Here is a 13,104-nt window from a genome sequence, read left to right as displayed (position 1 = left end):
ATCGCTTAGGCGGTTACAGCGCCAAATAAGAAGAAGAAGAAGAATAATAATTATTATTATTTTTTTATATAGATATTCTGCATTTTTTGTAAAAAAATTTTATCATTAATCGTACGGATGATTACGATTAATTAATTTTAATCGTTAATCTCGATTAACATTTTAATCGTTAATTTTTAGTCGTTACTCAGATTAACATTTTGGCTAGCGTGCTTTATTGTAAGAAGTAGAATAATCTATTCCGTCAACACGCAACATTCGATATAAAGATATGGTCAAAATTTATTCTCTCTAGAAAATTCGGATAAATCATAGGCGACGCAAATGAGTAATCATAAGCAATTGTTATTGTGAAAACTTGCAAATGCTTTCGATAACGTACAGATTTTCCAATAAATATTGACACTATTTTGTGACAAACCCACCTAAATTATGCATCCAGAATAGTTCAAATTGATTTGCCTTCTTCGTTGCACCCGAACTGGAGCTGACAGCAACGACACGAAACACACACACAAACATACTTGCTCATGCTGTGCTTCCGCAAAAACTGCGATTGTAATAAAAAATCCAAATTATGCAAATTTTTATTATTTGATTATGCAAATGTCTACGCTTGACGACCCTTGGCATAAGGACATGCTAACTGCGCGAACTTTTGCTGTTCCGTTACGAGTAAAATTTTTCGCGGCTGTGTGCGCTCCACTTGTCGCCTGCGGAAGTGTGGTTAGCCAACAATAGTATTGGCGCAAGTCTTTCCACAGCCCCACAGCAACTCAACTCAGTGCTCGAGCTCATTGTCGTTTTAAGTGAATTTTGCGTGCAATTTTATGAATATTTACGATTGTTTTGTTTCCTTCTGAGTTTCCAGTTCCAAAAGTTATTTAGTTTGATTTCTTTTTTTTTTTTTTGAATTTTTTGTTTCGCTGGTTCGCGTTGTTCGTCGTGTTTGTGTCCTGCTTTACGCGCCAACTAATGTCCTCGCGAGCAGACGTTACTGTTGTACGTATGATTTGCAGCTAAAATTATCATATGTGAAAGGATATTTGAAATCTGTTTGTAACCCTTCGAGCGTATTTCAGCTTTGCACGCTTCATTTCGCGCGCGATTTAAAGCTTTTACGCAAAATATTGTAAAAATCACTTGTAGCGAAAGTGTGTGGCAGTGGTTGGCGGAAGCGCTTAAGTTTTGGCATCTTGTTTTTTTTTTTTTTTTTTTTTCCAATTGCATACGTAGTATGTACATATTTGTATATAATTTCCTTATAGCTACATCTTCATAAGTATCTTCCTTGTATTTTAAATATTTAAAAATGCCTTACACACGAATTTGGGTATGTGAAGTCATCGGTACGCCGTTTTCTCCCGTTTCCTTCTGAAAAGATTGCTCATTTGTTTCCATCACGTATTCCATCTTTGCACACTTTGTTTCCTTTGCACATTTGGCACGTAGTTTTCACTTAAATTTTCTTTTAAGCAGTTATCAGTGCGACTGTCTTACAGTTTAATTTAGAGACATACAATCCTGCGCTATATTTCAAGCCAGCCAAATGAGGTTGAGTAATTACTGCAACGTGACAGGTATATTAATTGTATAAGTTTCTAGTTTATTTATTTAAATTAAAAGTAGAGTTTTTCATTTACTTACCCGTACAGGTAATATCGACGCCACGATTTTATATTAGTAAACATTATGCGTGTTCGCATCTCCGCCCGCAGCAACAGTCGAAAGATATTTTCAACGCAAATTAAATAAGTAAATACAAGGCTTTTTAAATTACTTAGCCTTTATACATTCAGTGAAATTCGCTTAAAGGCCTGTATGCAGCTCTCAAGAAAAGCAAAAACTCCATATAAAATGACGTACAAGAAATGGCTAAGAAATTTTCTTGAGTCAAATTTCCTTAAAGGCCTGTATGCAGTTCGCAAGAAAAGCTAAAGTTCCATACAAAATGACGTACAAGAAATCGCTAAGAAATTTTCTTATGTCAAATTTCCTTCAGGCAGTGCGCAGTTCTTAAGAAATTTGCTACGCTTTTTACTACGGTTTTCTAAAGTTTTTTTGTGAAAAAAGAGCACAAGGCAACCCAGGTTTGCAACAGAAATATATGCCCGTTCCATTATTTCTTGAGGAAAGAGTGAGGCAACAGGCTGTGAAGTATCAAAAATGTCAAAATTCCTTGGACACACACACGAAATAATGGTAATTTTTTCTTGACCGTTTTCTTGAGAGCTGCATACAGGGCATAAATGAAAAAGAAATGAATTTAAACAAATTTCTAGCAAATTTAAAATTTCCTCCAAAGCAAGGTAGTCTAGCATGATTCAATAATACAAGGTTGTGTAATTTGTGACAGCTAAAATTTGACACTCCTTTATCTAGATTTGTATTTTGGAAGTAGGAGAAAGGGGAAGAATGTGATCGCCTTTTGCGAAAACGGTAGTAGAAAGGTACTACAAAAAGTACGCAAAGTATACAATTAGAAGTAAAATGTGTATTATTTATTCTATGCGATTTTGCAATATATTTGGTGTTTTAATGAAAATACTAAACAATACATAAATATGTGCATTTTTGATTTAAGTTATTCATCATTTCCTGGAACCGACCGTTCAGCTATGCAAAAAAGAAAACTGCAGATCAATAGAACTTTTTATGCTCATTTCAACCATGCCAAAATTATTTGACGCAAGTAAAAAAAACAAGACATTCTAGAAGGTTAAAGTTCAGTTTTTAAATTTTTTAAATATTAATATCTTACGAACTGTAAAGATAATTAATTTGTCTTTCAGCTTGTGTACATAATTTATAGCTTCTTGTATTTTTAAACCAAAACCACTAAAAAACGAACAAATGTTATTTTTTCATGAAATAATCTTTTTTGAAAAAAAACTGCATAATTAATGGTAAAGAAATTTATATTATTTAGAGAGTACAAGTTATTATCTTTAATTCGATATTACATATTTTATCATGATGTACTTTGGGGTTTCCACAATTCAGTGATAATAAAAAATACAAATAAACAAAGCAAATAAACCTCTTATATCTTCGTTATTTTTTGCCTGCGCCAAATAAATTTGGTATCGTTGTAATCAGCGTAAAAAGTTCTATCTATCGGCATTTTTGGTTATTTTATAGCTAAACGGTCACTATTCTACACTTGTTCTAGAAAATTACGCAAACGAAGGTGATGCCAACGAATATTTAGTATGACGAATTTTTGGTTTTACTACTAATATCACTAGAAACTGTAGTGTAAGCAACATTCTGCACAAGTAAAGGAGCCGATTTTATGTGTGGGAGCGAGAAGACTGTTTTATTACAAAACCTTTCTATTATTGAATCATGGTAGTCTAGGTAAAATCAGAACATTTGACAAGCGTAGTTGGAAGAAGTGCCGGGTACGCTAAGAACCGGAGGATCAAAAGTTTTTAAACAAGTAAAGAAGTCTAAGTTCTGGCGAAACCTTTGGGGGACTAGACATTTCGGACATTGGTTGATCATAAATAAAATGCAATTAAGTAGGACGACAGACAATATGGTAGGCAATTTGGACTTCACTGTAACGTGCAAGTGTTATTCCCATCCAGATGGGACTGGAGAAGAGACCGACGGATCCAAGATGGATTGCGGTGTAGAAGCGAGAGTCTACTCCGAGGAAATTGATGTGGCTCTGTCTCTACGGTTGATGCAAGCATCTTTCAAGCGGAAGTTCTAGGGATCCTAGAAGCCTGTACCAAAGAGTAAAGAAACAATATATTCTGGCGGCCAGGCGGTGCTATTGGCAATAGTGTCACCGGCTAGAGCCCAGTGTCTCAGTCAACTACCGTCTATTTTGTCTGGGTTCCCGGACATAGGAACATAGAAGGCCATGAGAAGGCGGATGAGCTGGCGAAGGCAGTAGCCGATTTGGATGAATATCATGCAGTGGCACTCGGTTTCCCCCTTGGAATAGTCCAAAGAGAGATTACTAAACATTTCCTTGAACTGGCTAGACGCAAGTGGTCAGATATACAGACTTGTAAGATATCGAAAAAATTATGGTCTGACTATAACAGGAAGAAGATCTTGGAACTGATCAGAATTATAGCAACCATCACCGGCCCATAAGCGAACATGCGACAAAAATAGGTGTACCCCATAAAATGATTTGACGCAGCTGTCAACTAGACAATAGCGAAGAAGTGTCCAACATTAGCTTATCCTGGTAGCACCACTAACCGACCTATCAGGAGCTACCACAAGCGAAATCGGTAGATTTATAAGAGAATCGAAATGGTTCGACCTAGCAACATGGAATGTGCCTAGACAAAATATCCTCCGCGAGAAGTGCATCAAAATAGCGCAACAATACGCACGTATTAAATATGATTTTTTCACCTTTCTGAAAACTACCGTTACATATTAAGCACTAATGGTTTTACCTCTATTTCAAATTTCGTTAATATGTTCAGGTAGACTTATTGAGATAAACTTATATACGTAGCCATAAGTGGGCGATACCACGGCCATTTTCCAAATTCCATAATAACCGTATTTCTTTTTAAGACAATATTGTGAGTAAATTTGCGTCTTAAGTTTCGAAGTTTCCGCATTTATGAAATTTGCCGTTATATAAAAAGTGAGCTTAATTAAAGAGCGATTTCAAAAGTTTTCAACATATTGCTTTTATGTGTCAAGTACAATAATTGTACCAAGTTTGGTACAAATTGATAGAACGTTTATTGAGATACACATATATATGTATGTGTTCATAAGTGGGCGGTGTAACGCCCATTTTCCACAAAATTGTTATAATCGCATTTCTTGCTAAAGAATTATTCCAAACATCAATTTTGATAAATTAACTTCGGTAGTTCCTGATTTATCGCAGATTTCGTGTTTCTCTAAATTACCGTTAGATGAGAGGTGGTTATAGGGCGATTTTAAAATTGTTCGACGCTAGAGCGGTTACCGAGATATACACATGTATTCATTTTCCAAAAATTTATGATACTAGAGAACCCACATTTTAATTTCAAAAGCCTACATTATACTCCAAATTGTAGTTAGAGTTATAAGCGATCCGAGTGCAATATTTCATCTAAATCCGCGCAACTGTTTCCGACTCGCAAAATTACGGTTTTTAATTTCGTCATATTTCAAATAACCCGGTACCGATTAAAAAATTCTATCTTCAAAGATATAACACCCCTGACGGAAGCAAGTGATTTTTTTTTAAATCAACTAATTTAAAGACTAATTTAAAACAAATGTAATGGGTAAATGTTTCGAATTTTGATACTCGTTTTACTCAAAAAAGCAATTTGTGTCTTGGAAGCATGAACAAGCATCTGTGAAGTGCAGAACTCAAGCGTATTCAAAAGAAACATACTATCTTTGAAGTTGTGTAAACCAAATTCATTTTAAAGTAGTTGAAATTAAATGCAGAGTCGGACAGTCGACTTGCTGCTTGCACACAATTCAAACTGAGCATTTGAAAGCACATTTACATGTCTGGCTGTAGCTGAGCGTGTAGAGACGCTTGTTAGCGTCCAGAACGTCCGGGTGCGAGTCAGTGTTGATATTTGAGATTTTTAAACTGTACTAACTTAACGACAAAAACTGTACCTTTTTTCGCTCAATTGTACTTTTCACCATTTCCGTCAATACATTACCTCCCTTTTCCTTCAACCAAACATACACCTTTTTTTTGTCTACTACAGTGAGTTTATCTTTCAGTTCATTGTACAGCTTCAGTTGGTGCGGACTTAACTTAACGTAACTTATCCTTGAGATCTCTCCAACTAGCCCATAAGGTCATAGCCAGTTTTGTCAAAAAGTCCCACTAAGTTAAACTAAGTTTCATTAAGTTTACAGTTTAACTCAAGTACAAATAAATTCTTAAATTATATTCCACATTTTTAAAAGTACATGCCGCGATAAAATTATACGGTCACCCAGTTTGAGCTATATGTTTCATTTTTTTCAAATTAATTTTAATATTTTTTTTTATGAAAGTATAGCTCATTGACGAAAACATACAACAACGGTGTTGCGCATTTTCTTCCATATAAAATAAATTGCCAACATCCCTTAAATGGAAGAAGGTGCGCAACACCATCAACAAAAAAAAAAGCCAAAAATCAATGGTATTTTTTAGACATTTCAAACTAGCACCTTTTAATGAATGGATGGCATTCAAAAATGCTTACCTAAAAAATTTCTACAAATTCTGAATAAAAAGTGTGAAATTTTGATGAAAATTTGTTGATTTTTTTCAATCTTTGAACTCGTGATTTATTTCGTTTCGTTAGACAATGACATATACTTTTATAAAAAAATAAATTAAAATTAATTGGAAAAAGTATAAAAAAGAGCCCAACCCAGGTAACCGTATAATTTTGTCGCGGATGTATATTAAAATATGAAGAAAATATCGACGAAAAATTACTACAGAAGATAGATCAGTTTATATTATGGAATATACAAATCATATAAAATGAGATCAGTAACACTAAAATGAAAGTCCACAATAGAAATTTTTAGTTTCAATGCATGAAATTTACGTAACACTTTTTACTCTCAACCCCGAATTATTCAATTATTTACTTAATTTTCTGCAGGATCGTCATTAGGTAAACTGCATTCCCAAAGATTTTTTCAAAATAAATAGCGATGAGGAATATTTCACCCACAGGTGTTAAAAAAAATTACAATCACCACAACGCTCAACACTAATATTGCCATTCACAATCACGTTTACTTTCAAAATTACAATTCAGAATTTCATTTTGTACCAAATATGAAATATAGACACATCCATCAACTTAAATGCAAACGGATTAATAATCAAAGCGCTGGCAGAGATTTCAATATTCTGTACAAAAAGTATTTTTGATGTTGAAATTGTACTTAAAATCGGTAAATTGTACTTTTGTAATTTTTAAAACTAATTGTACTGAAAAAAAGTACAATTTTACTTAAAATCGGTAAATTGTACTTTTGTACTTTTTAAAACTATTGTACTGAAAAACGTACAATTGTACTTAAAATATATACACTGGTTCGAATCCCAACAGAGGCAACATGTGAATATGATAATCTTTTTGTGTCTTTTAAATATGAAAAAGCATCTGTGAAGTTAATTAATTAATTAAGCATATTCAAACGAAACATACTGACTTTGAAGTTGTTTAAGCCAAATGCATTTTAAAGTAGTTGAAAATACATGCAGGAAAAGGCAAATGACTGCTTCTTAGGACATCGCCATGCTAAATAAATGAGTTCTTTGCAGGTAAAATAGTGAGAATTTCAATTAGTTATCATTGAAAATAAAGTAGTTTACTTTGAAACTAATTAAATTTCCTGCAGGGAGGAGACTCAAACTATACCTAAATACTGAATTTTATAAAAATTAATGCAAACGGAATTCGTTAAATGATGTTGTCTCTCTAGAATATCGTTTCGGACCACTGGCGCCCGTAGTCTCTGAAGAAGAACAAGTAATTTTTAGGAAAAAAAATCCGACTTCAATTCTCATAAAAAAAATATATATATATATATATATTTCATGATCCAATGATCGGATCTAAACCAGATTAGTATGGGACAACCTCTGAGATACTACCTTTCCGATGCAAAAAAAAAAGAATTATCGAAATCCGTTGGCGTGGTCCAATGTTATGCGGTAACATATATAAAAAAAAAAATCCGACGAACTGATAACCTCCTCCTTTTTTGGAAGTCGGTTAAAAACCACAAAAGGGGGCTGTAAAACGACGTAGTTCAGCGAAAGAAGTACGTTTATAACTAAATTAAACTTTGTATTTATAGCAGTAAAATTGTATAGACACCTTTTTGTGGACACCCATTTGTCTTAGGGATGCAAGTAAAAAAAAACATGTTTTTTCGATCTGATGCATCGGGACAAAAAATCTGCGCCAAAAAGGACTGTTATTCCAAACTCAAATTTAAAAAATTTTTTGTAAAAAATTATTTTTTTTGTTAATTTTTTATTTTAAATGTTTAGAGGCTTTTACGTTGGTGGCATGAAGCTTTTGCCTGAGAAGACCCCTAGTAAAATTTTCCGGAGAATAACTTTCTAGAATATATCAATCCTCTAACGACCTTCCAAATTTGCTTTTTGCGGGATTTCTTGAAGTAAAGGTCAAAATGACCCTTTTAGGCGGGAGCTAATGGGTTAAGTTCTACGAAAATATTTCCCATGAAATTTTATTACAGTGAAACACGCTTAAGTACCCACCCGGTTAAGTACCTAACCCGCTTAAGTAACCAACATTCTTGGGCACCGTGATTTTTTTAATGGAATCTGAAGAGAATCTCTATTTTAAGTACCTCCCCGCTTATATACCCAACCCGCCTCAGTTTCCAAATTTTTCCTGTCCCATTTACCATTTTACTTACAATTTGCACATCTTTAACTAAATTCGACTTTCCAAACAGGTGGCACCCCTCCTAAATTTAATTAAAAAATAAAGTTTATTCAAAACCATTTCGGTTGATACCCATATTGGGGTAATTTATTTAACTTATTAAATTATTTGATTTTGATTTTCTTACATATGGCACAAAACTAAAACCATATTACACATCTACAGGGCAAGCCCTTTCATTTGACAGCTACCTCCTTTTTGAAAATCGAACGAACGATACAGATTTTATGACTTGGTGTTAACGCAAACATCTCCGAACTCGATTAAGAAGTTTCAATTAAAAAAAAAAATTGGAAAATTCGAAAAAATTTGAATCAAATCGAATTTGCACCACTAAAATTTCGAATCGAGTAATCGAATGCTTGGGCAATGTTCGAGATTCGGAAAAAAAATCGAGTTTCAACCCCCCACTACCTATCCCTATTGTGTACTTACATAGGTACATACATACATATGTTCCCAATTACCAAAAATTAACGCAAAATATAGAAACTAAACCATGGTTTTTGATTATATTAAATGCGCACGTACATAGATTTGTATTTATGTACAAATTTATATGTAAGCACAACCAGTTTAACATCAAGAACAAAATGCTGCCCAACAGCAAATGCCAACAATTGAGGCGTCAACCACTGCATTTTTCTTGTTAGTACTTTCCTCTGCTGGCGCACACCACTGTATAAGCTATAGCGCACTGACGCACACATTATTCTCTTTTCACTCTCTTTTCATATCGCTCTCTTATTATTTGTCGATATACTCTTGTGTGCACTTTGCCAGCGATAATATAACAGCTGCGGTGTCCGAGTGGTTAAGGAGATGGACTTGAAATCCATTGGGTTCTACCCGCACAGGTTCGAGTCCTGTCCGCAGCGGAGATTTTTTTACTACTTTTTTTAATTCCATTTTTTTTTTATTAAAATTTTTTTTAAGAATTTTATGCTTTCGTGGAAGCATTTGGATGTACATACATAAATTTGTAATATTAATTGAGAAACTAAGTACATGTCGAGCCCTAACCGCCAAAACGATGTAAGCGAATTTTTTATTTTTTTTTTTTAATGCAGAAATAAAACTAGATCAAAGCATATCAAACAGGTAGCAGCATTAGAGCAAAAACAACATTTGCGTGTATTTTGTTGCTGCGTCTGGTATCGAAAGTGTTCTGATTTTTTTCTTCTAAATCAATACAATACAATACAAAATTATAAAAAATTTAAATTGTAAAAAATTAAAATTGTTTAAACTTTCGTAGTAAATTTGTTTGCTTTTCGAAGCATTTTTACAGGCCAACCTAATATTCACGCACGCCGGCAGTTTACTGTCAAAAATTTCTCTTGCACATACAACTTGTATGGGACCAACCGAAATTGACCGGTGTGCGCAAAAAACTAACTCAAATTCCAAGATTTGTGTTGCGTGACATTTTGATTTGACGTTTGTGCTCAATTGACATTGTGGCGCGACTATGAATTAAAATTTGTGAATAAATGCAGAATAGCTCCGATTCTCAAATAAAAAAATAAATATTGGGGTCGATAGAGATGATTGAGCTGAACATAACGGTATATTTTTTTTGCGGAAACAACAACTACAAAAGTTATTAAGGGTCATAGTTCTAATTACACAATTCTTTAAATCTAAATTTTTTGAAAACGAATGCATGGATTTTGATCTCATTTGATAGGAAATTTGATTCCCTTTAATATGAATAAATATAATCCTCCCTAAGTAGAATTCTCCTTTCTGTGTTGTCGCAGAAGAGAAGCGGAATTCCATTCTGCGTACACCAATTCGATTTTTGTGAAAACTAAACAAGGCATATATAAAGTATGTATATCAGATTAAAGGGAACTAAATTTCCTATCGATTGAGATCAAAACTTTTAAAATCCATACATTCGTTTTTAAGAAATTTTAATTTAAAAAAATGTTTAATTTGAACTTTGACCCTTAATAACTTTTGTGATTTGAGTTTCCGCAAGAAAAGAAATATACTGTTATACTCACCTCAATGATCTCTATCGGTCACCATATGTTTTTTTTTTTAATTAGAGAATCGAAGCTATTCTGCATTTGTGCTAAAATTTTGCTCAATTTCTGAAACTTGACAGAAATGCAACTCTGAAAAATCCCGCACGCAAATTTTTTTCGGTTACTCAAATATGAAAACCTTGCGTGCGTGCGTAGAAAAATTCACGCCGGTAATATTAGGTTGGCCTGTTAATCCATCGTTTGCAAGGCCCAGTAATCAGCGGTTGCGCTGCTGAGTTGGGCGAGCGTTCCAAAAGCTGCTATTCAATCGCTTGTTTTGTATGGAAAAAGGTTTCACATGCAAATAGATTTTAACAATTTAGAATTTTTGTGAGAAGAAATTAAAAATATTTGACATTTTCGAGATCAAATAAATTGAAAAAAAATCAAATCAGCTGTTAATACGGATACTACCTGTTCAATGTGCCTTGGTCTAACGATCAAGGAACATTTCTGCATCAAAAATAAAATTTTAAAAAAAATTTCGCCGTCATATTTTTGGCGGTTAGGGCTCGATACGTATGTACATTAGGGTGGTCCAAAAAAGAGTAGAGTCGGAGTTTTAATGCTATCACCCCTTAGGATTTTTCTATATACCCCTATTTTTTTTTATTTTTTTTAATCAAAAAATATTTAGAGGTCGCTCAAAGTTTACCATATGGGGAAAAACAACTTTTCGTAGAAATGGTATAGAATTCTTGACAATCAATGTTTTTCTATCGGAAAACTCTGGTTCTCTTCAGGAGACTTTCAATAATACATGGGGTATTCCACCGTCACGGGTGGGACATTTGTACAGTAAAAATGTACTTTCTTTTTTAAAATTAAGTATAAGTACTCAACAATTCTTCATTTTGATAACCACACCTAATAACACCTAATTCACTATTATATAAGTTATTAACAAATACGAAAAAAATTCCAATCTACTTTTATATGGAAAAAATCTGAGATATTTCTTCTATCACGGATGGGGAAAAAAAGAACCTGGTTTTCGGGCAAGATATATTTTACGGAATCTCTGCGAATTTATTTCACTTTTCTGTGTGAACTTGATGTCTTATAGTAAAAAAAAGAAACACGAATACTAACAAAGCAAAAAATGCAACAAAAATTATTGCTTCCTAGTAAACATTGGGCTTGGTTAGCAATTCGAAAATGATTGGAAAACCAATCTTTTTTTTCGAGTCTTACCTTCGATAACGAATGTGCAATAGGTTAGTATTCAATTCGAGAACTAAGCCATTCTCCAGCTTACACCTACGTTATCCAATGCATTTTCGCTACATTATGAATTCGAAATCCAGCCCATTATCGAATCGAAATTTTATTGTGAGAGACATGGGTGGGACACGTACGACATTTTATAAGAAAATGACATTTTAGTGTGGTCTATATTGAAGATTATTTATACAAAAAATTTGAGAAGCCACGTATGGGTTCAATTGACTCACGTTTTATCTTAGGATAGTGCATTTGTTATGGAAGAAAATGCCTAGCACTGTCAGCCAAAAAAAATTATTAAAAATCAAGCGGATTCCTAGCGTATTGAAATTTCCGCTTTTACCTACTTAAATTTAATGGGCTATAACTCTGCATACATAGAATTTTTCGAAAAATTCTGAATAAAAAGTTTAAAAGTTTTGGGTGTAATTTTTAAAGTTTGGTTAATTTTTATAATTTTTGTGCGAAGTTTAAAACGTGGATTTATTTGGCGCTGGTTATACAATGTGCTAGACTTTTATAAAAAAAAACTATAAACATTAAATCATCAAACGAAAAAACTAAAACTGGTCAAAATACCATCGCTTCTTTGTGTACGACCATATACAGTTTTTGAATTTTAATTTTAATAAAAAAAAACTAATTGTCGAAATTATCTTGGTTTTGGTAAAGTTAATTTATTTTGCATGAAATACGTAAAATGAACATGAAGAAATTCCGGACACGCGTAGTTCGTTCCCAGTATAAATAGTTACACACCGGTTATTGTGTATACGCTCATATTGGTTGGTTGGTTGGTTGTAGTGCCTTCCAAGTTGTCCTCAGGAATCAATTAGCGCATAGTAGCACCATTTTGTTGCACTTCTCGCGGACAATTTTATTCTACCGTAGCCTACCTGTCAAGCATTTGTGCATTTCAAACAAACTACTTTGACCCGCTTATAAATTTGTGCATATCGCTTATTGTAGCCCTAGATAAATCCGCTAACTGCCGAATTGTGTGTTTCCCAAAAGCTTTATGCCTTAAGGAAGCCAGCCCTGTGCATTCACACAGGAAATGGAATACCGTTTCCTCGCTGCCCTCTATTCGGCAGCTGCGGCATGTATCGTTGTATGAGAGACCTATTCTATAGTCATGCTTTCCTAGCGGCCAGTGGCCGGTGATAGTCGCTACAATCCTAAAAACATCTACCCTAGACCTACTTAGCAGCTCTGCTGCTCCTGCTCTGCTCCTGCTATAGTCAGGCCAAAGCTCACGTGCTATCTTCACGGTTAAAAATTTCGGTTTTAATTTTAAACTTTTTGGACTACATATATGACCAAACTAAATTCAGTTTCAAATACAAACCTTCCAAGTTTAAAAAAAAGAGAGCACATATGTTGGGTTTAGAATTTAAACAATTCGG

At 33.8% G+C, this 13,104-nt stretch overlaps 1 protein-coding gene and 1 non-coding gene across 2 annotated transcripts in view; one reads left to right on the top strand and one right to left on the bottom strand.

The window, feature by feature from the left end:
- Positions 1–13,104, bottom strand: part of LOC118746017 (DNA polymerase epsilon subunit 2) — a 181,648-nt gene that overhangs the window by 119,801 nt on the left and 48,743 nt on the right. The window lies entirely within an intron of this gene.
- Positions 9,235–9,316, top strand: Trnas-uga. The gene has a single exon. It is a non-coding gene; the product is annotated as a tRNA-Ser (tRNA).

Source organism: Rhagoletis pomonella, unplaced genomic scaffold (genome assembly GCF_013731165.1).
Source record: "Rhagoletis pomonella isolate Grant_MI unplaced genomic scaffold, Rhpom_1.0 Rhpom_scaffold_00010, whole genome shotgun sequence".
NCBI classification, from domain to species: domain Eukaryota; kingdom Metazoa; phylum Arthropoda; class Insecta; order Diptera; family Tephritidae; genus Rhagoletis; species Rhagoletis pomonella.
The sequence above is the reverse complement of the archived record's forward strand: the minus strand, read 5'-3'. Positions and strand labels throughout refer to the sequence as shown.